General features: G+C 48.0%; 1 long non-coding RNA gene across 1 annotated transcript; it reads right to left on the reverse strand.

Annotated features, from left to right (window-relative positions):
- Window positions 1–287: 287 nt before the first annotated feature.
- LOC140425800 (uncharacterized) lies at window positions 288–18,103 on the reverse strand. The gene is made up of 2 exons (XR_011948015.1): window positions 17,786–18,103; window positions 288–1,777 (listed from the first exon to the last, which is right to left on the reverse strand). It is a non-coding gene; the product is annotated as an uncharacterized lncRNA (long non-coding RNA).
- Window positions 18,104–22,756: the final 4,653 nt, after the last annotated feature.

The following is a 22,756-nucleotide window of genomic DNA, read 5'->3' on the forward strand; positions in this document are numbered from 1 at the left end:
TCATCCTCTCATTACTGTGTTGCTTCATCTAGTGATGTCCTCGCCTTTTCTAACAGTCATCCTTCTCCATACCGTCCGCCTCCAGCACTTTGTCCAGCATTGTGCCACTCGTGGCCCTAGAGTACCTCTGTTGTCTCCTAGCGGAGAAAGTTTTTGATCTGTAAATGTCTGTTAGGTAGTCTTTCCGTCAGCTCATAAACCTTTGCTCTAGAGTCGCCAGGTATCTTTATGATACCGCCACAAGGTTCAAGTTCAAGTACTGATCAATAACTCGACACACCAATTAGTAAGATTCAAATCAAAACACATTTATTATACACAGTCAATCACTACTCATGCATAAAACTCAACTTACTAGACTACCTCTTAACACTAGAAGGCCTATACTTAGCTTTGGGACTGTCCCACCAGGTCAGAGGAACAAATGGCCTTTTGTTCGATTCTGAGTCTGCAGGATTCAGAAGCTGGTATGGACTAGTAGCTAGGAGCGCCTATCTTGTAGCGTGCATTGCCTGGAGACTTACTTGGTTGATGCGGCAGCTAGGCAGGTCACTGTCAAGGGTTGTTTTGTGCTGCTGAGTGACCCTGCCAAGAAGGACGAATTGAACTTGGGGGCTCTACTTTATAGTCCCCAGGGGCTTTGCGCTGTTCGGGGCTTATCTGGTTCCAAGTGATTGGACTATGTTCCGATCATTTGGATTGATTTCTCCAATACTGGAGCCGTTCCCTGATCGCTGGGTGGTCCCTGAGTGTCCGTTGGCTTTCCTTTGTCTTGGCTCCTGCTGGCGCCGAGGAGTCTGGCTTGGTCTTATTCACCTTAAATGTTTCAATTGTTCCCAGGGATCGCTCATTAATATGCAGATGGCTGTGAGTTACAGTGCTGTCTGGGTTTCTGCAAGTTTTAATACACAGGAACTTTGCACCTGCTAGTTTTTCCTGGCTTGACTGAATTTCCCTGCATTCTTTACGGGTCTCCATTTTAAGTCGGGACGTGGCCAACCCAAGTGGCTACACGCCCTCCTTGTGATCCCTAACGCGAAGCGTGATGGATCACATAACTGCGTTGTCTTCACGCCCTGACCCAGCGAGCACTCTTCCATGGCCTCTACACTGACCATAACTATGTATGAAAATTTTTAACTAACAATTCTAAGTGGCGCTATGTCACAACAGGGGCATACATTACAACATTTTTAAAAACGGTACCTCTAACTATCATCCATAAACTACACTCACTTAAACATCCAATCATACTAACTTCCTAACAATACAAAAATAATAGCAGCATTCACATTTTCCTCTGGCTTGGCGGTCAAGCTCAGAGTTGTACAATCTCAGTTGTCTTTATTCACAAAATGACACGAACGAATGTCCTTTATTGTAGATCAAGGGGTTCGGGGGCCTGGTGAAAACCGAAAATAGGGGATCTCATCCTGTCTACCGGGGTGCGAGAGCGGTAGGCTCTCCTTCGCCATTTTCTCATGCGGATAGTCTGCACGATGCTGCAGAATATCGTCAATACTAAAAGGGATTCAATTACGTATGAAAGGGAGTACCATGTTATAAAGCTATCACACCATGATGGTGCGTTGTTACTGGGCTCTGGGTGCTACGGGGAACTGAATCATTGACGGCCTTGGGGGGTTGGGGTCATGGGGTTCGCGTCCACGCGTAACCGCATATACATTATAACGAAAAACACGTATGCCGTCTTCATTGTTCTCTTCTTTTCCTTCTCTTCCTTTTTGTCTCCTCTTTTCCTGGAGCTTCTGGAATTCTGGAGATCAAGCATAGTTTCTGTTACCATCTTGTTTAATATCTTTGTACATTAGCATGTCTGTCTTTTAGTGCCAATTTCCCTTTATAATTTGTCACCATGTGTGACTCCCTCATTCTGCCGTACTGCGAGCCGTCTCGCAGCCTGTGTCATTTACCATCCTAGTGTTTGAGGATGTAAATAGCATAGGGAAGCAATCCTAAGGGTTCCTAAAACCAAACGAAAGAATTTTGAACATAATCGAGCCAAAATGGGGTGCGTATGGGCTGCGGCGGGTAAGATTTGGATGGAATCCCTGGGTAGGACGGTGATCAATGCCGTATGTGCTCTACCCGAGCGTAGCTGACCAGAGGGGGGTCCTCACGCAGGGCGGAGATCAATGCCGTATCTCCACTGCCTGAGCAACCGGTAAGGATGTGGTCGTCGTGGAGCTGTCTCTCGTGATTACCTTCGATTCAGGAGAGTAGTTATGATTGTTGTCTGCCGACAGACTAGTTCCTTTGAACTATTGTCTGGGACACACTTGTACCTTTACCAATTTTCTGTCTACAGACTAGTTCCTCTGAACTATTGTCTGGGACAAACTACACTTAACGATAACATCAACGAACAAACATTGAACAAACATGCTGCAGGTTCCATCAGAAAGGACACTGTTTCTCCCAAGCGGTTCTTTTTAAAACATCATCTGGACAGTTAACAGTAACTTTGAAATTTAAAAAAAATATTTATTAAAAAAAAATAAAAAAATTAAATTTTAATTTTAATTAATTGACGCAATGTGAGTTAGAGGGGTGCAGTGCTCTGATTTGAGATGTGGCAGGTCCGGGAGGCTTCCAGCGTCCCGGATGGCTTCATCTGCAGAAAGTGCACCCAACTGGAGCTCCTCACAGACCGCATGGTTCGGTTGGAGCAGCAATTGGATGCACTTAGGAGCATGCAGGTGGCGGAAAGCGTCATAGATCGCAGTTATGTAAATGTGGTCACACCCAAGGTGCAGGCAGAGAAATGGGTGACCACCAGAAAGGGCAGGCAGTCAGTGCAGGAATCCCCTGTGGTTGTCCCCCTCTCGAACAGGTATACCCCTTTGGATACTGTCGGGGGGGATAGCCTATCAGGGGAAAACAGCAGCAGCCAGAGCAGTGGCACCACGGCTGGCTCTGATGTTCAGAAGGGAGGGTCAAAGCGCAGAAGAGTAATAGTAATAGGGGACTCTATAGTCAGGGGCACAGATAGGCGCTTCTGTGGACATGAAAGAGACTCCAGGATGGTATGTTGCCTCCCTGGTGCCAGGGTCCAGGATGTCTCCGAACGGGTAGAGGGCATCCTGAAGGGGGATGGCAAACAGGCAGAGGTCGTTGTACATATTGGTACTAACGACATAGGCAGGAAGGGGCATGAGGTCCTGCAGCAGGAGTTCAGGGAGCTAGGCAGAAAGTTAAAAGACAGGACCTCGAGGGTTGTAATCTCGGGATTACTCCCTGTGCCACGTGCCAGTGAGGCTAGAAATAGGAAGATAGAGCAGCTAAACACGTGGCTAAACAGCTGGTGTAGGAGGGAGGGATTCCATTATCTGGACCACTGGGAGCTCTTCCGGGGCAGGTGTGACCTGTATAAGAAGGACGGGTTGCATCTAAACCGGAGAGGCATAAATATTCTGGCCGCGAGGTTTGCTAGTGTCACACGGGAGGGTTTAAACTAGTATGGCAGGGGGGTGGGCACGGGAGCAATAGGTCAGAAGGTGAGAGCATTGAGGGAGAACTAGGGAATAGGGACAGTGTGGCTCTGAGGCAGAGCAGACAGGGAGAAGTTGCTGAACACAGCGGGTCTGGTGGCCTGAAGTGCATATGTTTTAATGCAAGAAGTATTACGGGTAAGGCAGATGAACTTAGAGCTTGGATTAGTACTTGGAACTATGATGTTGTTGCCATTACAGAGACCTGGTTGAGGGAACGGCAGGATTGGCAGCTAAACGTTCCAGGATTTAGATGTTTCAGGCGGGATAGAGGGGGATGTAAAAGGGGAGGCGGAGTTGCGCTACTGGTTCGGGAGAATATCACAGCTGTACTACGGGAGGACACCTCAGAGGGCAGTGAGGCTATATGGGTAGAGATCAGGAATAAGAAGGGTGCAGTCACAATGTTGGGGGTTTACTACAGGCCTCCCAACAGCCAGCGGGAGATAGAGGAGCAGATAGGTAGACAGATTTTGGAAAAGAGTAAAAACAACAGGGTTGTGGTGATGGGAGACTTCAACTTCCCCAATATTGACTGGGACTCACTTAGTGCCAGGGGCTTAGACGGGGCGGAGTTTGTAAGGAGCATCCAGGAGGGCTTCTTAAAACAATATGTAGACAGTCCAACTAGGGAAGGGACGGTACTGGACCTGGTATTGGGGAATGAGCCTGGCCAGGTGGTAGATGTTTCAGTAGGGGAGCATTTCGGTAACAGTGACCACAATTCAGTAAGTTTTAACGTACTGGTGGACAAGGATAAGAGTGGTCCTAGGATGAATGTGCTAAATTGGGGGAAGGCTAATTATAACAATATTAGGCGGGAACTGAAGAACATAGAATGGGGGCGGATGTTTGAGGGCAAATCAACATCTGACATGTGGGAGGCTTTCAAGTGGCAGTTGAAAGGAATTCAGGACCGGCATGTTCCTGTGAGGAAGAAGGATAAATACGGCAATTTTCGGGAACCTTGGATGACGAGACATATTGTAGGCCTCGTCAAAAAGAAAAAGGAGGCATTTGTCAGGGCTAAAAGGCTGGGAACAGACGAAGCCTGCGTGGAATATAAGGAAAGTAGGAAGGAACTTAAGCAAGGAGTCAGGAGGGCTAGAAGGGGTCACGAAAAGTCATTGGCAAATAGGGTTAAGGAAAATCCCAAGGCTTTTTACACGTACATAAAAAGCAAGAGGGTAGCCAGGGAAAGGGTTGGCCCACTGAAGGATAGGCAAGGGAATCTATGTGTGGAGTCAGAGGAAATGGGCGAGGTACTAAATGAATACTTTGCATCAGTATTCACCAAAGAGAAGAAATTGGTAGATGTTGAGTCTGGAGAAGGGTGTGTAGATAGCCTGGGTCACATTGAGATCCAAAAAGACGAGGTGTTGGGTGTCTTAAAAAATATTATGGTAGATAAGTCCCCAGGGCCTGATGGGATCTACCCCAGACTACTGAAGGAGGCTGGAGAGGAAATTGCTGAGGCCTTGACAGAAATATTTGGATCGTCACTGTCTTCAGGTGATGTCCCGGAGGACTGGAGAATAGCCAATGTTGTTCCTCTGTTTAAGAAGGGTACCAAGGATAATCCAGGGAACTACAGGCCGGGGAGCCTTACTTCAGTGGTAGGGAAATTACTGGAGAGAATTCTTCGAGACAGGATCTACTCCCATTTGGAAGCAAATGGACGTATTAGTGAGAGGCAGCATGGTTTTGTGAAGGGGAGGTCGTGTCTCACTAACTTAATAGAGGTTTTCGAGGAGGTCACTAAGATGATTGATGCAGGTAGGGCAGTGGATGTTGTATATATGGACTTCAGTAAGGCCTTTGACAAGGTCCCTCATGGTAGACTAGTACAAAAGGTGAAGTCACACGGGATCAGGGGTGAGCTGGCAAGGTGGATACAGAACTGGCTAGGCCATAGAAGGCAGAGAGTAGCAATGGAAGGATGCTTTTCTAATTGGAGGGCTGTGACCAGTGGTGTTCCACAGGGATCAGTGCTGGGACCTTTGGTCTTTGTAGTATATATAAATGATTTGGAGGAAAATGTAACTGGTCTGATTAGTAAGTTTGCAGACGACACAAAGGTTGGTGGAATTGCGGATAGCGATGAGGACTGTCGGAGGATACAGCAGGATTTAGATTGTTTGGAGACTTGGGCGGAGAGATGGCAGATGGAGTTTAATCCGGACAAATGTGAGGTAATGCATTTTGGAAGGTCTAATGCAGGTAGGGAATATACAGTGAATGGTAGAACCCTCAAGAGTATTGAAAGTCAAAGAGATCTAGGAGTACAGGTCCACAGGTCATTGAAAGGGGCACCACAGGTGGAGAAGGTAGTCAAGAAGGCATACGGCATGCTTGCCTTCATTGGCCGGGGCATTGAGTATAAGAATTGGCAAGTCATGTTGCAGCTGTATAGAACCTTAGTTAGGCCACACTTGGAGTATAGTGTTCAATTCTGGTCGCCACACTACCAGAAGGATGTGGAGGCTTTAGAGAGGGTGCAGAAGAGATTTACCAGAATGTTGCCTGGTATGGAGGGCATTAGCTATGAGGTGCGGTTGAATAAACTCGGTTTGTTCTCACTGGAACGAAGGAGGTTGAGGGGAGACCTGATAGAGGTATACAAAATTATGAGGGGCATAGACAGAGTGGATAGTCAGAGGCTTTTCCCCAGGGTAGAGGGGTCAATTACTAGGGGGCATAGGTTTAAGGTGAGAGGGGCAAGGTTTAGAGTAGATGTACGAGGCAAGTTTTTTACGCAGAGGGTAGTGGGTGCCTGGAACCCGCGACCGGAGGAGGCGGTGGAAGCAGGGACGATAGTGACATTTAAGAGGCATCTTGACAAATACATGAATAGGATGGGAATAGAGGGATACGGACCCAGGAAGTGTAGGAGATTGTAGTTTAGTCGGGCAGCATGGTCGGCACGGGCTTGGAGGGCGGAAGGGCCTGTTCCTGTGCTGTACATTTCTTTGTTCTTTGTTCTTTGACACCTCAGTTATCAGTTGCGAACAGGATCGCAAAGGGGTTCTCGTTTTGGGAGTCCGACTCAATGTCATCTTCTTCTCCCGGATGCCATACCCTTGAATGGATGAGTGTTGCTAAAGCTGCATGGTGTGACTTGGGATCCATCTCGTCGTTTCGGATGAGCTTGTACGAATTGCCATGGTGCCAAATAGTTGTCTAATTCTGTGGGGACGGAGTCGGGGTCGTCATGGTAGGGCGGTGGTCTTTAGTGAGGTTTGTTAAGGAATGTGATCAAGAAGGGATCACTCGAATCGTGTTCAGATTTGCTGGGTGTGTGGGGCCTGTTGCATGGGGATAGTAGGGAGGCGTGCTGTGGCTATTGTCGGTGTCACAGTCGCTGTCTCTGCTGCTGCTGTCTGGGCGTTCCGGGGCGGAGTCTAGAGTTCGGGGGTAGAGTCGAGGTAGAGTCGTGGATGGGGTGGGCGTGTTGGGGGAGGGTAGGGATACGTTGGCTGTGGACGGGGGGGTGGTCTGCTGCGTCGAGCATGACGTGGTGTGCGTGGTTAGACTGCGAGCCATGTGCCTTGAGCTGGTTAATATGAAACTAGGCGGTCTTCCCTTTGGGGTACCTAATCTTCTAAACGGAGGGGCTTACTTTGTCCGCAACGGAGTACAGACCCGAATACTTGGGTGACAGGAACGTGCTGGGGTTGTAAATGGAGAGCATGACCTGCTGTCCTACTTCAAACTTAGTCGCATACACTGTCTTGTCGAAACAGGCCTTGCTCTGTTTCTTCCTGGAGCCTAATTTTACTGCGGCTGCTAACTGAGCCATTTTTACATTCTCAACTAGTTGTTTCACTGCGTTCTCGTGTGTGAGGGCCGTCACTTCGGGGCTGGTCAAGTCAAGTCCTAATAAAAATTCTGTGCCTTTCATGGGGCGTCCGGTCATGAGAGTGTGTGGGGTGTACCCTGTAGATGTCGAAACAGTGTTATGCAAAAACATTAGTGCAAAAGGGAGGACTGAATCCCAAGTGGTGCTGTTTTGTTGGACCATTTTCCTGAGGGTTGCCTTTAGGGTCCGATTGATTTGCTCCACGATACCACGTGACTGGGGGTGGTATGCGATGTGGAATTTTTGGGTAGTGCCAAATATCGTGAGGACGTTCTTCATGACACGTCCTGTAAAATGGGAACCTTGGTCGGATTCAATGCTGCGGGGGAGTCCCCATCTTGTAAAGATGTGGTGGGTTAAAATCTTAGTGGTAGTCTTTGCCGTGTTTGTTCTAGATGGGAATGCTTCTACCCATTTCGTAAACGTGTCTCACAACTAACACGTACTTGTGACCATTCCTGGAAGGGGACAATGGTCCTATAAAATCAATCTGGAGGTTAGTCCAGGGGCCATTAACGGGGTGAGTGTGGATGAGCTGAGCTGTTTTTGCGTATCTGTCCGGATTGTTTTGGGCACAGATAAGGCAATTTTACACATAGTGCGTGACGTCTTCTTTTAAATTCGGCCACCAACAGAGCTGCCTGAGGTGGGCTGTAGTGGGGTCAGTTCCCTGATGCCCATGACTATCATGGGACAAACAAATAAGCTGATTCCTGTCCTGTTCAGGAACCACATAAAGGGTGTCTTTTAGGACCACACCGTCATGTGTGGTCAGTGCATTTTTAAACCTATCGTATGGGGCTGGAAAGTTTCCTTTTAAAATCTCCCTGAAATTACTATCTTGCTTCTGAGCCTGCACTAAATCCTCGATATTAGTCTGTGAGACCTGAACTGCATTCACTGGGGCGCTTTTGGGGGGGTTCCAAAAATGTCCATGTCTGGAACCAGCTTTAGCCAGTGCGTCGGCTTTTACATTTCCAGGTGGGGAGGAACGGTGGTAACTTCGGACTTTAATAATGCCAAAAATCCTGTCCTGTGCTTTATCCAAAATGTGCCGGAGCAATGGGGCTGAAGGGAGGGGTATTCCGTCCGCGGAAACAAATCCTCTTGCTTTCCACAGGGGTAGGAATTCTGTGAGGCTGTTACAGACATAGAGGCTGTCCGAGTATATGTCTGCTGGGCTGGGGAAGGAATCTGGGCGATCTATGATGTACGCAATGGCTGCTAGTTCTGCCGCCTGCGCGCCTAAGTGTCCTGGCAGTTTTAAGGAGATTTCTTCAACATAGATGCCGCATTCTGTAATGCGCTTCCCATTTAATACAGTGGAAGAACCATCCACATAGATTCTCAAAGGTGCGCACGTGTCTGTGTGCTGGGGGCTCTGCGGTGAATTACCTATCTTTTTGGGGGGTGCTTTCGCGATAAAGGGGCCTGTGTTGTGGTTATCATAGATAGATTATCATAGAATTTACAGTGCAGAAGGAGGTCATTCGGCCCATCGAGTCTGCACCGGCTCTTGGAAAGAGCACCCTACCGAAGGTCAACACCTCCACCCCATCCCCATAACCCAGTAACCCCACCCAACACTAAGGGCAGTTTTGGACACTAAGGGGAATTTATCATGGCCAATCCACCTAACCGGCACATCTTTGGACTGTGGGAGGAAACCGGAGCACCCGGAGGAAACCCACGCACACACGGGGAGGATGTGCAGACTCCGCACAGACAGTGACCCAAGCCGGAATCGAACCTGGGACCCTGGAGCTGTGAAGCAATTGTGCTATCCACAATGCTACCGTGCTGCCCCAAAACATTTAATGAAGGAGCCTCCACTGCTTCACTGGGCAAGGAATTCCATAGATTGCGGTGTGGTGAGATGATTTCACATTCGTGGGGGGTGCCTGGGTACTGGAGCTGTCGGCTAGGAAAATGTGGGTCTTGGTCCTTTTAACAGTGATGTCCCGTCCCTGCAAAAGAAGGGTCCATCCGGCTGCTCTAATCTGGCATACTGTACCGTCCTCAAGTTGTCCGTCTAGTAAAAGTTGGGTGGGGGTGTGTTCTGTGAGGATTGTGATGGGGTTTAGTCCGGTGATATATGAGAAGTATTGAACTGGCCAGAAAACTGCGAGCAGGTGCCTTTCACAGGCCAAAAATCCCTGCTCCACAGGATTTAAAACTCTGGACGCGTAAGCCACAGGTCTTAACTGTTCGTGCCGTTCCTGGAGGAGCATGGCCGAAAGGGTCGCTCTGTGCTAGCTATCTCTATAGCAAAGGGGGAAAGCAGGTCTGGAACCTGTAGTGCGGGGGCTGCAATGAGTGCGCGCTTCAAAACATCTACAGCATCCGTGTGCTGCGGAAGCCATTCCCAAGGTGCTCCTTTCTTTAGGAGTTCCGAGAGGGGTGCTGCTTTGGTGGCGAAACTGTCAATATGGTTTCGGCAATAGCCAACCAGTCCTAAAAACGACCGGAGGGCGGAAACATTCTGGGGAAGGGAGAATTTGACAATCGAGTCCATTCTTTTATGCTCGATCTCGCGTTTACCGTGTGTGATAATCGTTCCCAAATATACCACTTTGTTTTCCAAAATTTGGGCTTTTTGGGGGTTTACTTTGCATCCAATTTGCTGTAGGAGTTCCAGGAGTTCGGACAGAAGCTCGATGTGCTCTGCCTTGGTGTCTGTCTGCAGTAATAGGGTAGTGGGTGCCTGGAACTCACTACCGGAGGAGGTGGTGGAAGCAGGGACGATAGTGACATTTGACAAATACATGAATAGGATGGGAATAGAGGGATACGGACCCAGGAAGTGTAGAAGATTGTAGTTTAGTCAGGTAGCATGTTCAGCACGGGCTTGGAGGGCCGAAGGGCCTGTTCCTGTGCTGTACATTTCTTTGTTCTTTGTCCACATACTGGACCAGACATTCGGGGCGAGAAAAGTTTGATAAACCATTTTCCAGCTGTCGGTGGAAAATGGAAGGGGAGTTGTGGAATCCTTGTGGAAGGCATGTCCACGTGTACTGCTGACCGTTAAACGTGAAGGCAAATTTGTATTGGCACGCTTTTGCCAATGGAATGGACCAGAATCCGTTACTGATGTCCAAAACCGTAAAATATTGTGAGTTGAGTCCCTGTTTGAGCATGGTCTTGGGACTTGTGGCTACCGTGGGTGCTGCTGCGGGGGTGACTTTGTTGAGTTCCCGGTAATCGATGGTCAGTTACCATGATCCATCGGGCTTTCTCACTGGCCAAATTGGGGCATTATTAGTAGAGGCTACCGATCTAAGTACGCCTTGTTCTAATAAGCTGTCAATAACCTTTGAGATTTCTCCCTCTGCCTCTTGGGGAAATCCGTATTGCTTCTGGGGTCTAGGGTCCGGTCCTATTATTTGAACCGAACCAGCCATTCTGCCGCAGTCATGTTTATGACTTACAAATGCGGTCTGTTCTTCTGAAGAACTGCCCTAACCTGTTTGTCTGCACTAATCGTGGTCGGGTCAAACCAAAAATCGCCGACTGCGCTAATCTTGTTTACATACTCACCTACTGTGAGCGTTGCAGGGGCTCTTGCTGACTTTGTCATTTTGCAGACATCGCTTATTGTCACAAGTAGGCTTCAAATGAAGTTACTGTGAAAAGCCCCTAGTCGCCACATTCCGGCGCCTGTTCGGGGAGGCTGTTACGGGAATCGAACCGTGCTGCTGGCCTGCCTTGGTCTGCTTTCAAAGCCACCGATTTAGCCCTGTGCTAAACAGCTAAACAGTTCATGAAATCAATGCCCAAAATATGTTCTGCTGTGTGGTCCAGATCGACCAAAACTATGAGGTGTCTTGTTGTAATATTGCCAATTTGAATGGGTACAGTAGCTGTGATGTGTCCCTGTTGTGAGTGGCCTGTGAAACCGCTGAGGGTGATTGTGGCTGTAGTGGGCCACGTGTCTTTTTGGAACATGGTGGAGGAATTAATTGTGGTGCGGGTGTCCCAGAGAAATTCGATGGGCTGTCCCCGTATTTTCGCTGCAACAACTGGTTGGCCGGACCTATCCCAAAGGGTGTCACAGACCCAGGTGGGGAAGCCCGAACACCATCAGTCAGTTCCGTTCATGTCTATCTGGTCTGAACACTATGTATGGGCTTTGTCCTGTTATTATTCAGAGCGCCTGCCTGCTGGGCTCTCTGTGGCTTTTGTGGGGCATTGCACTATCGTGCCAAGTGACCTAATTGTCCACAGTTGTAACACTCCTGTGGTTTCTGTGGGGGGCTGTTCCTGGCTTCGTTCACCCATGCGGTGTTATGGTGTGCTTTAACTGCTTGGATATCTGCCTCTGCCTGCTGTTCTTCGGGTTTTCTAATTGCGGGTTTGTTGTGGACAGATTGCTCCCAAGAGCGGGACAACCTTTTTAAAACCCATTTTTCGTTGTGCCCTTCTTCCAAGGGGTCATAATTGGTACAGGCTTTTTGTCCTGCCTCTGTGGCATGGGAGATAAGGGTGCGGCCATGTTGTCTGGGGACAAATGAGCACGGTCTAAGTTTCCAAAAATGGCTGTAAAATGGATCCACAGGCATCCAGCAAACGCTGTGGGGTGTTCTGTCTTCTTCTGCCTGCACTTATTCAAGCCTTCTACTGGGTCACCTCTGTTATAGCCGATCGCATCTAGGATCGCCGTGTGCATCTCTGCAAGGGTGCCTCCTCCTACATTCTGTGGGTCGGGAAGGGCTGCTACAACCGAAGGGTCTAAGCTTAAAACTGTGAGCTTCACTTGCTCACGCTCATTCAGGCCATACATGGTAGCCTGCTGCTTCACTCTAGCAAAGAAGTGGTGGGGGTCTGAGGTGGGGAGGAATGGTGTGATCTTTTCGCACGCGTCCCGTAATTGGGTCACGGTTAAGGGGGTGGTGTAAAGGAATTCTGTGTTTCCTTCCGATGTGACTGTGCGGTGGGTAGTTACTGGATTCATGGGTGCCTGATCTATCTGCTCTGTGGGGGGTTGGGATGCTTTTCTCCTTTGGGGCTTTCTTTGCGCACATGTTCCCTGAACATACCTATTTAATTCATTCTTTAATTCATTTAATTCTTGCCAATCAGGGCCGTCTTCCTCATCTAATTGGGATCCAAAGGTGCTCTGAAACCCATTTTGCACTGAAAGCAGAGACTGCAGTTCCGCAATCTGCTTCCTGCATTTTGAATGATCCACTGAGCTTTGTCTGTGCTTCGTGGTGGCAGCATGGAGTGCTCTTAATGCTGCTTTTAGATCGCTGCACTGCCTTTGCAATGCCTCTACCTGTTTCTCTGTCTCGTTGCACGTTGCGTGCCCTGATAGGCCTTCTCATATTGGGTTTGGAAGCTGCTCAGATGCGCTAGACAAGACTGGTGTGCCCACTTGGCATCATCCACCTCTCCGTCCTTTGCTGCCAACTTCCTTCTTAATTCTATATTCTCTCTCTCGATCTCACTAACATTGACCTTGCTCATTCGATGTCTCTCTTCTATCTCTTTGCGGAGCGTCCGAACGACCTCCTCTGTGCCTCGCAATTGTGCCAGACAGGACACAATTGCCAACGGCTTGCGAGCTTTCCCTAAGCTTTTCTTATGGATCTCTGACAGGTTCTCCCAGCAAGTATGTCCTATACTCCCGGGTCCTGTTTCCTCATTATCACAGAATTCACTCCAATGGGGCCATCCTTTCCCTTTGAGATATTTTCTGATCTCTTCTTCCCAAACGGAACACTGTCCTACTCTGCTGCTGGTCACTGCGACCTCGAATTCCTGGGGGTTCATAAGGCGTTCCATTGCCTTCATTGCTATTTTTCCTTTCTGAATGCTCTCTTTTTAAATTTGGAACGAGGGGTACTAAGGCGGTGCTGTAAACACGGGTATGGCGTTCGCTATTTTCCGGAATACAAACTCCCGACAGTTTTTCGCAACAAAAATCTATCAGTTTTACTTTATAGCCTTGTTAGTTACGCATGTATTATCAGAACTGCTTGAACACTTGTGGTTTTTCTGTTCCAAATTGGATTCTCAATTAAAATGTTGGGTTCTCCCGGAGTGGTCAGGCCACTTCTAAGTCGGGTCCCGTCAGAATGTCGCCAGTAAATGTTGCTAACTTTGGTTGGCTCTTAATTTGTTGCTCGTTGTGTCTTTACTTAATTTGCTCTGTTTCTATAACCTTTGCTCTAGAGTCGCCAGGTATCTTTATGATACCGCCACGAGGTTCAAGTTCAAGTCCTGATCAATAACTCGACACACCAATTAGTAAGATTCAAATCAAAACACATTTGTTATACACAGTCAATCACTACTCAAACAAAAGAACAAAGAACAAAGAAATGTACAGCACAGGAACAGGCCCTTCGGCCCTCCAAGCCCGTGCCGACCATACTGCCTGACTAAACTACAATCTTCTACACTTCCTGGGTCCGTATCCTTCTATTCCCATCCTATTCATATATTTGTCAAGATGCCCCTTAAATGTCCCTATCGTCCCTGCTTCCACTACCTCCTCTGGTAGCGAGTTCCAGGTACCCACTACCCTCTGCGTAAAAAACTTGCCTCGTACATCTACTCTAAACCTTGCCCCTCTCACCTTAAACCTATGCCCCCTAGTAATTGACCCCTCTACCCTGGGGAAAAGCCTCTGACTATCCACTCTGTCTATGCCCCTCATAATTTTGTATACCTCTATCAGGTCGCCCCTCAACCTCCTTCGTTCCAGTGAGAACAAACTGAGTTTATTCAATCGCTCCTCATAGCTTATGCCCTCCATACCAGGCAACATTCTGGTAAATCTCTTCTGCACCCTCTCTAAAGCCTCCACATCCTTCTGGTAGTGTGGCGACCAGAATTGAACACTATACTCCAAGTGTGGCCTAACTAAGGTTCTATACAGCTGCAACATGACTTGCCAATTCTTATACTCAATGCCCCGGCCAATGAAGGCAAGCATGCCGTATGCCTTCTTGACTACCTTCTCCACCTGTGTTGCCCTTTCAATGACCTGTGGACCTGTACTCCTAGATCTCTTTGACTTTCAATACTCTTGAGGGTTCTACCATTCACTGTATATTCCCTACCTGCATTAGACCTTCCAAAATGCATTACCTCACATTTGTCCGGATTAAACTCCATCTGCCATCTCTCCGCCCAAGTCTCCAGACAATCTAAATCCTGCTGTATCCTCAGACAGTCCTCATCGCTATCCGCAATTCCACCAACCTTTGTGTCGTCTGCAAACTTACTAATCAGACCAGTTATATTTTCCTCCAAATCATTTATATATACTACAAAGAGCAAAGGTCCCAGCACTGATCCCTGTGGAACACCACTGGTCACAGCCCTCCAATTAGAAAAGCATCCCTCCATTGCTACCCTCTGCCTTCTATGGCCTAGCCAGTTCTGTATCCACCTTGCCAGTTCACCCCTGATCCCGTGTGACTTCACCTTTTGTACTAGTCTACCATGAGGAACCTTGTCAAAGGCCTTACTGAAGTCCATATAGACAACATCTACTGCCCTACCTGCATCAATCTTCTTAGTGACCTCCTCGAAAAACTCTATCAAGTTAGTGAGACACGACCTCCCCTTCACAAAACCGTGCTGCCTCTCACTAATACGTCCATTTGCTTCCAAATGGGAGTAGACCCTGTCTCTAAGAATTCTCTCCAGTAACTACAGGCTCACCGGCCTGTAGTTCCCGGGATTATCCTTGCTACCCTTCTTAAACAGAGGAACAACATTGGCTATTCTCCAGTCCTCCGGGACATCCCCTGAAGACAGCGAGGATCCAAAGATTTCTGTCAAGGCCTCAGCAATTTCCTCTCCAGCCTCCTTCAGTATTCTGGGGTAGATCCAATCAGGCCCTGGGGACTTATCTACCTTAATATTTTTTAAGACACCCAACACCTCGTCTTTTTGGATCACAATGTGACCCAGGCTATCTACACCCCCTTCTCCAGACTCAACATCTACCAATTCCTTCTCTTTGGTGAATACTGATGCAAAGTATTCATTTAGTACCTCGCCCATTTCCTCTGGATCCACACATAGATTCCCTTGCCTATCCTTCAGTGGGCCAACCCTTTCCCTGGCTACCCTCTTGCTTTTTATGTACGTGTAAAAAGCCTTGGGATTTTCCTTAACCCTATTTGCTAATGACTTTTCGTGACCCCTTCTAGCCCTCCTGACTCCTTGCTTAAGTTCCTTCCTACTTTCCTTATATGACACACAGGCTTCGTCTGTTCCCAGCCTTTTAGCCCTGACAAATGCCTCCTTTTTCTTTTTGACGAGGCCTACAATATCACTCGTCATCCAAGGTTCCCGAAAATTGCCGTATTTATCTTTCTTCCTCACAGGAACATGCCGGTCCTGTATTCCTTTCAACTGACACTTGAAAGCCTCCCACATGTCAGATGTTGATTTGCCCTCAAACATCCGCCCCCAATCTATGTTCTTCAGTTCCCGCCTAATATTGTTATAATTAGCCTTCTCCCAATTTAGCACATTCATCCTCGGACCACTCTTATCCTTGTCCACCAGTACTTTAAAACTTACTGAATTGTGGTCACTGTTACCGAAATGCTCCCCTACTGAAACATCTACCACCTGGCCGGGCTCATTCCCCAATACCAGGTCCAGTACCGCCCCTTCCCTAGTTGGACTATTTACATATTGTTTTAAGAAGCCCTCCTGGATGCTCCTTACAAACTCCGCCCCGTCTAAGCCCCTGGCACTAAGTGAGTCCCAGTCAATATTGGGGAAGTTGAAGTCTCCCATCACCACAACCCTGTTGTTTTTACTCTTTTCCAAAATCTGTCTACCTATCTGCTCCTCTATCTCCCGCTGGCTGTTGGGAGGCCTGTAGTATACCCCCAACATTGTGACTGCACCCTTCTTATTCCTGATCTCTACCCATATAGCCTCACTGCCCTCTGAGGTGTCCTCTCGCAGTATAGCTGTGATATTCTCCCGAACAAGTAGCGCAACTCCACCTCCCCTTTTACATCCCCCTCTATCCCGCCTGAAACATCTAAATCCTGGAACGTTTAGCTGCCAATCCTGCCCTTCCCTCAACCAGGTCTCTGTAATGGCAACAACATCATAGTTCCAAGTAGTAATCCAAGCTCTAAGTTCATCTGCCTTACCCGTAATGCTCCTTGCATTAAAACATATGCACTTCAGGCCACCAGACCCGCTGTGTTCAGCAACTTCTCCCCGTCTGCTCTGCCTCAGAGCCACACTGTCCCTATTCCCTAGTTCTCCCTCAATGCTCTCACCTTCTGACCTATTGCTCCCGTGCCCACCCCCCTGCCATACTCATGCATAAAACTCTACTTACTACACTATCTCTAACACTAGAAGGCCTATATTTAGCTTTGGGACTGGCCCACCAGGTCAGGGGAAAAAATGGACTTTCGTTCGATTCTGAGTCTGCAGGATTCAAAAGCTGGTATGGACTGGTAGCTAGGAGCGCCTATCTCGTAGCATGCGTTGACTGGAGACTTACTTGGTTGATGCGGCAGCTAGGCAGGCCAAGGGTTGTTTCGCGCTGCTGAGTAACCCTGCCAAGGAGGACGAATTTGGGGGCTCTACTTTATAGTCCCCAGGGGCTTTGCGCCGTTCGGAGCGGACCCCTTATCTGGTTCCAAGTGATTGGACTACGTTCCGATCACTTAGATAAATTTCTCCAATACTGGAGCCGTTCCCTGATCGCTGGGTGGTCCCTGAGTGTCCGTTGGCTTTCCTTTGTCTTGGCTCCTGCTGGCGCCGAGGAGTCTGGCTTGGTCTTATTCACCTTAAATGTTTCAATTGTTCCCAGGGATCGCTCATTAATATGCAGATGGCTGTGAGTTACAGTGCTGTCTGGGTTTCTGCAAGTTTTAATGCACAGGAACTTTGCACCTGCTAGTTTTTCCTGGCTTGACTGAATTTCCCTGCATTCTTTGCGGATCTCCATTTTAAGTCGGGAAGTGGCCAACCCAGGTGGCTACAGCTGCCATCGGCGTGGCCATGGATGGTCCCCTGGTGGGTGTTGCTTGGGGGGGGGGGGGGGGGGGTCACCCACCCATTCGACCATTTTGTCTGCGTTCACCCAGGGGCCGGGGTGGGTGGCTAGCAAGATGGCCACCGTAATGGCGTTTGGTGCCTGGGCACCGCCCCTGTCCTGTCGGGGGTTCCCAGGCTTCTCGGCCTGTCTCCGCCCCCCCTTCCCCTCTCTCCCCCCCCCCCCCCCCCCCCCCCATCTCCCCGCAGGAAGCACGGCCGGTGTCCGATCCAGGAGCCCGCAGTCCCCCCACACTACCTCCTACCTCCTCTCACAGCTGCCTCAGCCAGCACTCCAGGTTCACGATTTTTGATAGCACATTAGAAACACGGCATCCGAGGCGCTGAATTACAGATGCCTAATGAATAATGAGATGCATACTGTACTTCCGGGCCGCACGGCGGGCGCCGTGATTTTGTCGTTTTCGGGGGTCCGGAGAATGTTGTTTCGGCGAGAAACCGGCGTCGGGTTTGAGTTCACGTCGGAGCCGATTCTCTGGCCATCGCGTTTCGCAATTTTGGCGTTTTCACATGGAGAATCCAGCCCCTTGTCTCTGTCTACAGCCCTTAATGACTTTCCTGTAGATCGATTCAGTCAGAGTCTCTGTGGCATCAAGATTGGAATGTTCACCTCTTTTAGCAGCTTTCTGGAGGAAAGGGGAGAGAACAGCAATCCTTCCTCAGGACTGCTGGTTCAAACTGAAAGCAAAACTAGCCTTGTGACTCTGACAAACATCTCAGTGGGATCAGATCCAATCATCACCTTTTATTGGGCAGAGCACCGCCTTAGGCTTTCATTGGCCATCAGCCAAACCAGGTCATCACTGATCTCTCCTACTGCAAACTACTGCTTGAATTAAAGGTACAGGCCACTTTGTCTGAAAGTCATTGGTCAATTAAATACATGACATAATGGATCAAAAATGTAACAGCAGAAAGAAAATAAAATGGAAATAAGGGAACAAAAAGGAAGGATCTTTACAATATGTCCTCTTTTATAATTAGTTACTAGAGTCAAAGAGGTTTACAGCATGAAAATAGGCCCTTCAGCCCAACTTGTCCGTACCACCCAGCTTTTGACCACTAAGCTAGTCCCAATTGTCCGGATTTGGCCCATATCCCTCTATACCCTGCTTTCCGACATGTGTCTAAATGCTTTTTAAAAGACAAAATTGTACCCGCCTTTGCTACTGCCTCTGGCAGCTCGTCCAGACACTCGCCACCCTCTGTGTGAAAATATTGCCCCTCTGGATCTTTCCCTTCTCACCTTAAACCTATGCCCTCTAGTTTTTGACTCCCCTATCTTTGGGAAAAGATGTTGACTATCTACCTTATCTATGCCCCTCGTTATTTTATAGACCTCTACGATAACCCCTAAGCCTTCTAGGCTCCGGGGAAAAACAGCCTCTCCTTATAACTCAAACCATCAAGTCCAGGTAGTATCCTAGTAAATCATTTCTAGTTTAATAATATCCTTTCTATATTAGGGTGACCAGAACAGTACACAGTATTCCAAGTGTCGCCTTACTAATGTCTTGTACAGCTTCAGCAAGACGTCCCAACTCCTGTATTCCATGTTCTGACCATTCGCGTTTGCCTCCGCAGAAATGCCTGCCTATTCCCTTTACTATTGAGACCCCTATCTCTATAGCTCTGCCCCTCTTTTTCCTGCCCTCCTGTGTAGCAGAGCCAGCCATGGTGCCATGAACCTGGCTGCTGCCACCTTTCCCTGGTGAGCCATCTCCCCAAACGGTATCCAAAACGGTTAATATAAACTATTAATTTTAATTAATGCCTTTAGATCTGCTGTGCTGACACTTATTAATTCACTTGCAGTTATACTTCCTGATTTGCAATTTTATTAATTTAGCTGAGTTGTGAGTTTAGTCCGGTACTTTATAGTTTTTCCATGCTAAAGTTTAAACCACTGCCCTCGTTTAGAGAAATCTTTTACATCCATTTGAGAGGGCAGTGGAAGCCATTGTTTATTGTTTCGTCTGAAAACCTTTACCCCTCGTACTGCATCGGAATGTCGGGCTTGATTTTTGTGCTCAAGTCTTGCCAGGTTGTTTGGCCATGTCGGTCACAACCTGCTCTTGTGTCCATCCCTCTGCAACAAGGACACCTGCAAATGCGATATGAAGATGTGAACATTTACACTGACAGCTGGGAGCCAGGCACCAACAACTGTGACCTTTAGAGTTTGACTGTTTGCAGTGTACTGATTTATTCAAATGAAATCCATTGCTCTTTTAAGTTGTGAAATATGTTGTTGCACCCATTTCAAACTTGACGCAAATTTGTGACGATGAGAAAAACATCTGAATCTGGATTTTAAATCTAATTCAACTGAATAAATATTATATAGAACAACTGGCTGGCATCCAAGGAGTTTATTTAACAGTTTATGAGGCTATTTTAATCTGTTTACCTGTAGTTTTGTTTTATTCTGGTTACTGGCTTGATACTTTTGAAAGGAACACATTGTAACACAGTCAGGACTCGGGATGTTGGCGCCATGGATGCTTTCTAGCAGGGTACATTGAGAGCTGTCAGAAACAGCTGTCAGTACTTTTTAAATGATTAGATTTCTAGTTATTGTTTCACCAAAGATTTGTACAACTTTTTTGTAGCTTTTTCCAGAGTGAGAAATGTTGATATTGTTCATGTGTAAAAAACTGTCTTGGGAATGGAAATGCAATTTTGCTAAGAATCTGGCTTTTTGACTTTTTTATGGTCATAGAAAATAAAAATCTAATTGGAAACTGTTTTCTCCTGAGATGAAAAGGCAGTTTTCATCTAATGGACTGAATGTTATTTACAATTTCAGCATCTATTGTCAAAGGAAATCACTTCCTAACTACCAATCAACCATGTTCCAAGACATGGTTGTTTAGGATTGGAGTTCATGCGGTGGAATGCCATTGAAGTTAGATAGTGTAGAAACTCTGGAGAGTAAGACTTATCATCTTCATCCATAGAATCAAGATTGATAGAACAGCTTATCTAAAATGTTTTCATTCAAATCCAGTGACTCTTAATATTAGCACAAACAATAGTTTTGAATGCTAACTTGTATCAAGCAATTGTCCTTGCTGTTTTGCCACACTTAACCAATTCCATCACATCAGCTATTCCTTCCATGCCTACCACCTTACTATCATCTCTATCACATGACATTCTATCCCTTCCCATGCCATCTTTCCATTCCTTCTATCCCATCCAGGTGGGATCTATAAAATAAATGGCAGAACCATCAGGAGCATAGAGACACAGAGAGGTCTGAGCGTGCAGGTCCACAAATCCTTAAAAGTGGCAGCACAGGTGGAAATGGTGGTAAAGAAAGCCTATGGCATGCGTGCCTTCATCGGAAGGGGCATCAAGTATAAAAGTTTGCAAATTATGTTACAATTATATAGAACGTTGGTTAGGCCACATTTGGAATACTGTGTCAAGTTCTGGTAACCACACTAGCAGAAGCACGTGGAGGCTTTGGAGAGAGTACAGAAAAGGTTTGCCAGGATGTTGCCTGGTATGGAGGGTATTAGCTATGAGGAGAGATTGAATAAACTGGGATTGTTCTCCCGAGAAAGACGGAGAAAGATGGAGGTTGAGGGGCAACCTGATAGAAGTTTATAAAATTGAGGGGTATAGATCGGGTGAACAGTTGGAGGCTTTTTTCCCAGGGCGGAAATGACAATTACAAGGGGGCACCAAGTTCAAGGTGAGGGGGGAAAGGTTCGGTGGAGATGTGCGGGGGACGTTTTTATTTAGAAAATATTTTATTGAAGCATTTGTAATTTTCACAATTTAACATTGACATTTCGAAAACAACCGCGCGATTCGACGCACAAAATACCCCCTAAAATAACAACAAACAATAAATCACGTACCCCACTTCTCCCGCTCAATCCCCAATTACCTGTAAAATAAATTCCCTGTCCTTATTTAACATTACCATGCCTCCTATTTTCCTTTCCCCCCTTTTCACTTTTCCCCCCTTACTGCTGCCGTTCAGTTTTTGTTAAAGAAGTCGATGAACGGCTGCCAACTTCGAGTGAATCCCTGTATTGATCCTCTGATTGTCACAGATCGGTGACCACACCGACGCCCCCTCCAGTCTCATATGCTGCCTCCATTGCCCCCACACCTTCAGGGCTGCCACTATCATCGGACTTGTTGAGTACCGAGCCAGCGAGAACAGCAGGGGCGCCGTCAGTAAAGCATCCAGACGCGTACCTTTGCAAGATGCTGCCTCCATCCACTCCCAGACCGACCTATCCCCCACTACCCACTTCCTGACCATCAATATGTTGGCAGCCCAGTAATAGTTAATAAAGCTCGGGAGAACCAATCCCCCTTCCCCCGCGGTCCCGTTCCAGCAGTGTCCTCTTTACTCTCGGGGTTTTAACTGCCCATATAAACCTCGATATCGCCACATTCATACTTCTGAAAAAAGCCTTTGGGACAAAAATCGGGAGATACTGAAAAAAGAAGAGCAATCTCGGAACGACAGTCATCTTCACTGTCTGAACCCTCCACGTCAGTGGGACCATGTCCCATCTACAAAAATCCCTTCTCATTTGATCCACTGCTTTGCCCAAATTTACCTTGTGAACCTGCCCCCAATCCTTGGCCATTTGAATCCCCAGATACCTAAAACTCTTCCCAACCACTTTAAAAGGTAGCTCCTTCAGCCTCCTTTCCTGCCCCCTTGCCTGAATCACAAAAATCTCGTTCTTTCCCATATTTAACTTGTAGCTTGAAAATCGCCAAAATTCTCCTAATACCTCCATGATGTTGGTCATCCACCCCAACGGGTTCGTGATATAAAGCAGCAAATCGTCCGCATAGAGAGAGACAGGGGCGGGATTCTCCACTCCCGCGCCAAAGTGGCCGCGCCGTCATGAACGCCGTCGAGGTTCACGACGGCGCGAAACGGCCCCGATCAGATCTATTCAGGCCCTGACAATGGGCTAGGATCGGGGCCGCGTCATCTACACGTGCCAGGCCTTGTCGCCAGCGTAAAGGCTGGGCCGCATAGATGACGCGGCCGGCGCCGCATAACTGGCGTCATCCGCGCATGCGCGGGTTGGCCGGCGCCAACCCGCGCATGCGTGGTTGCCGTCCTCTCTAAGTCGGCCCCGCAAGAAGATGGCGGACGGATTTTGCAGGGCCGCGGAAGGAAGGAGGTCCTCCTTCAGAGAGGACAGCCCCGCGATCGGTGGGCACCGATCGCGGGCCACCCCACATTTGAGGTACCCCCCGGTGCAAAATCCCCCCTCGCCCCCCCGCAGGCCGCCCCCCCAGCGTTCGCACGCTGTTCCCGACGGCAGCGACCAGGTGTGGACGG

This window comes from Scyliorhinus torazame, chromosome 6 (assembly GCF_047496885.1).
Source record: "Scyliorhinus torazame isolate Kashiwa2021f chromosome 6, sScyTor2.1, whole genome shotgun sequence".
NCBI lineage: Eukaryota > Metazoa > Chordata > Chondrichthyes > Carcharhiniformes > Scyliorhinidae > Scyliorhinus > Scyliorhinus torazame.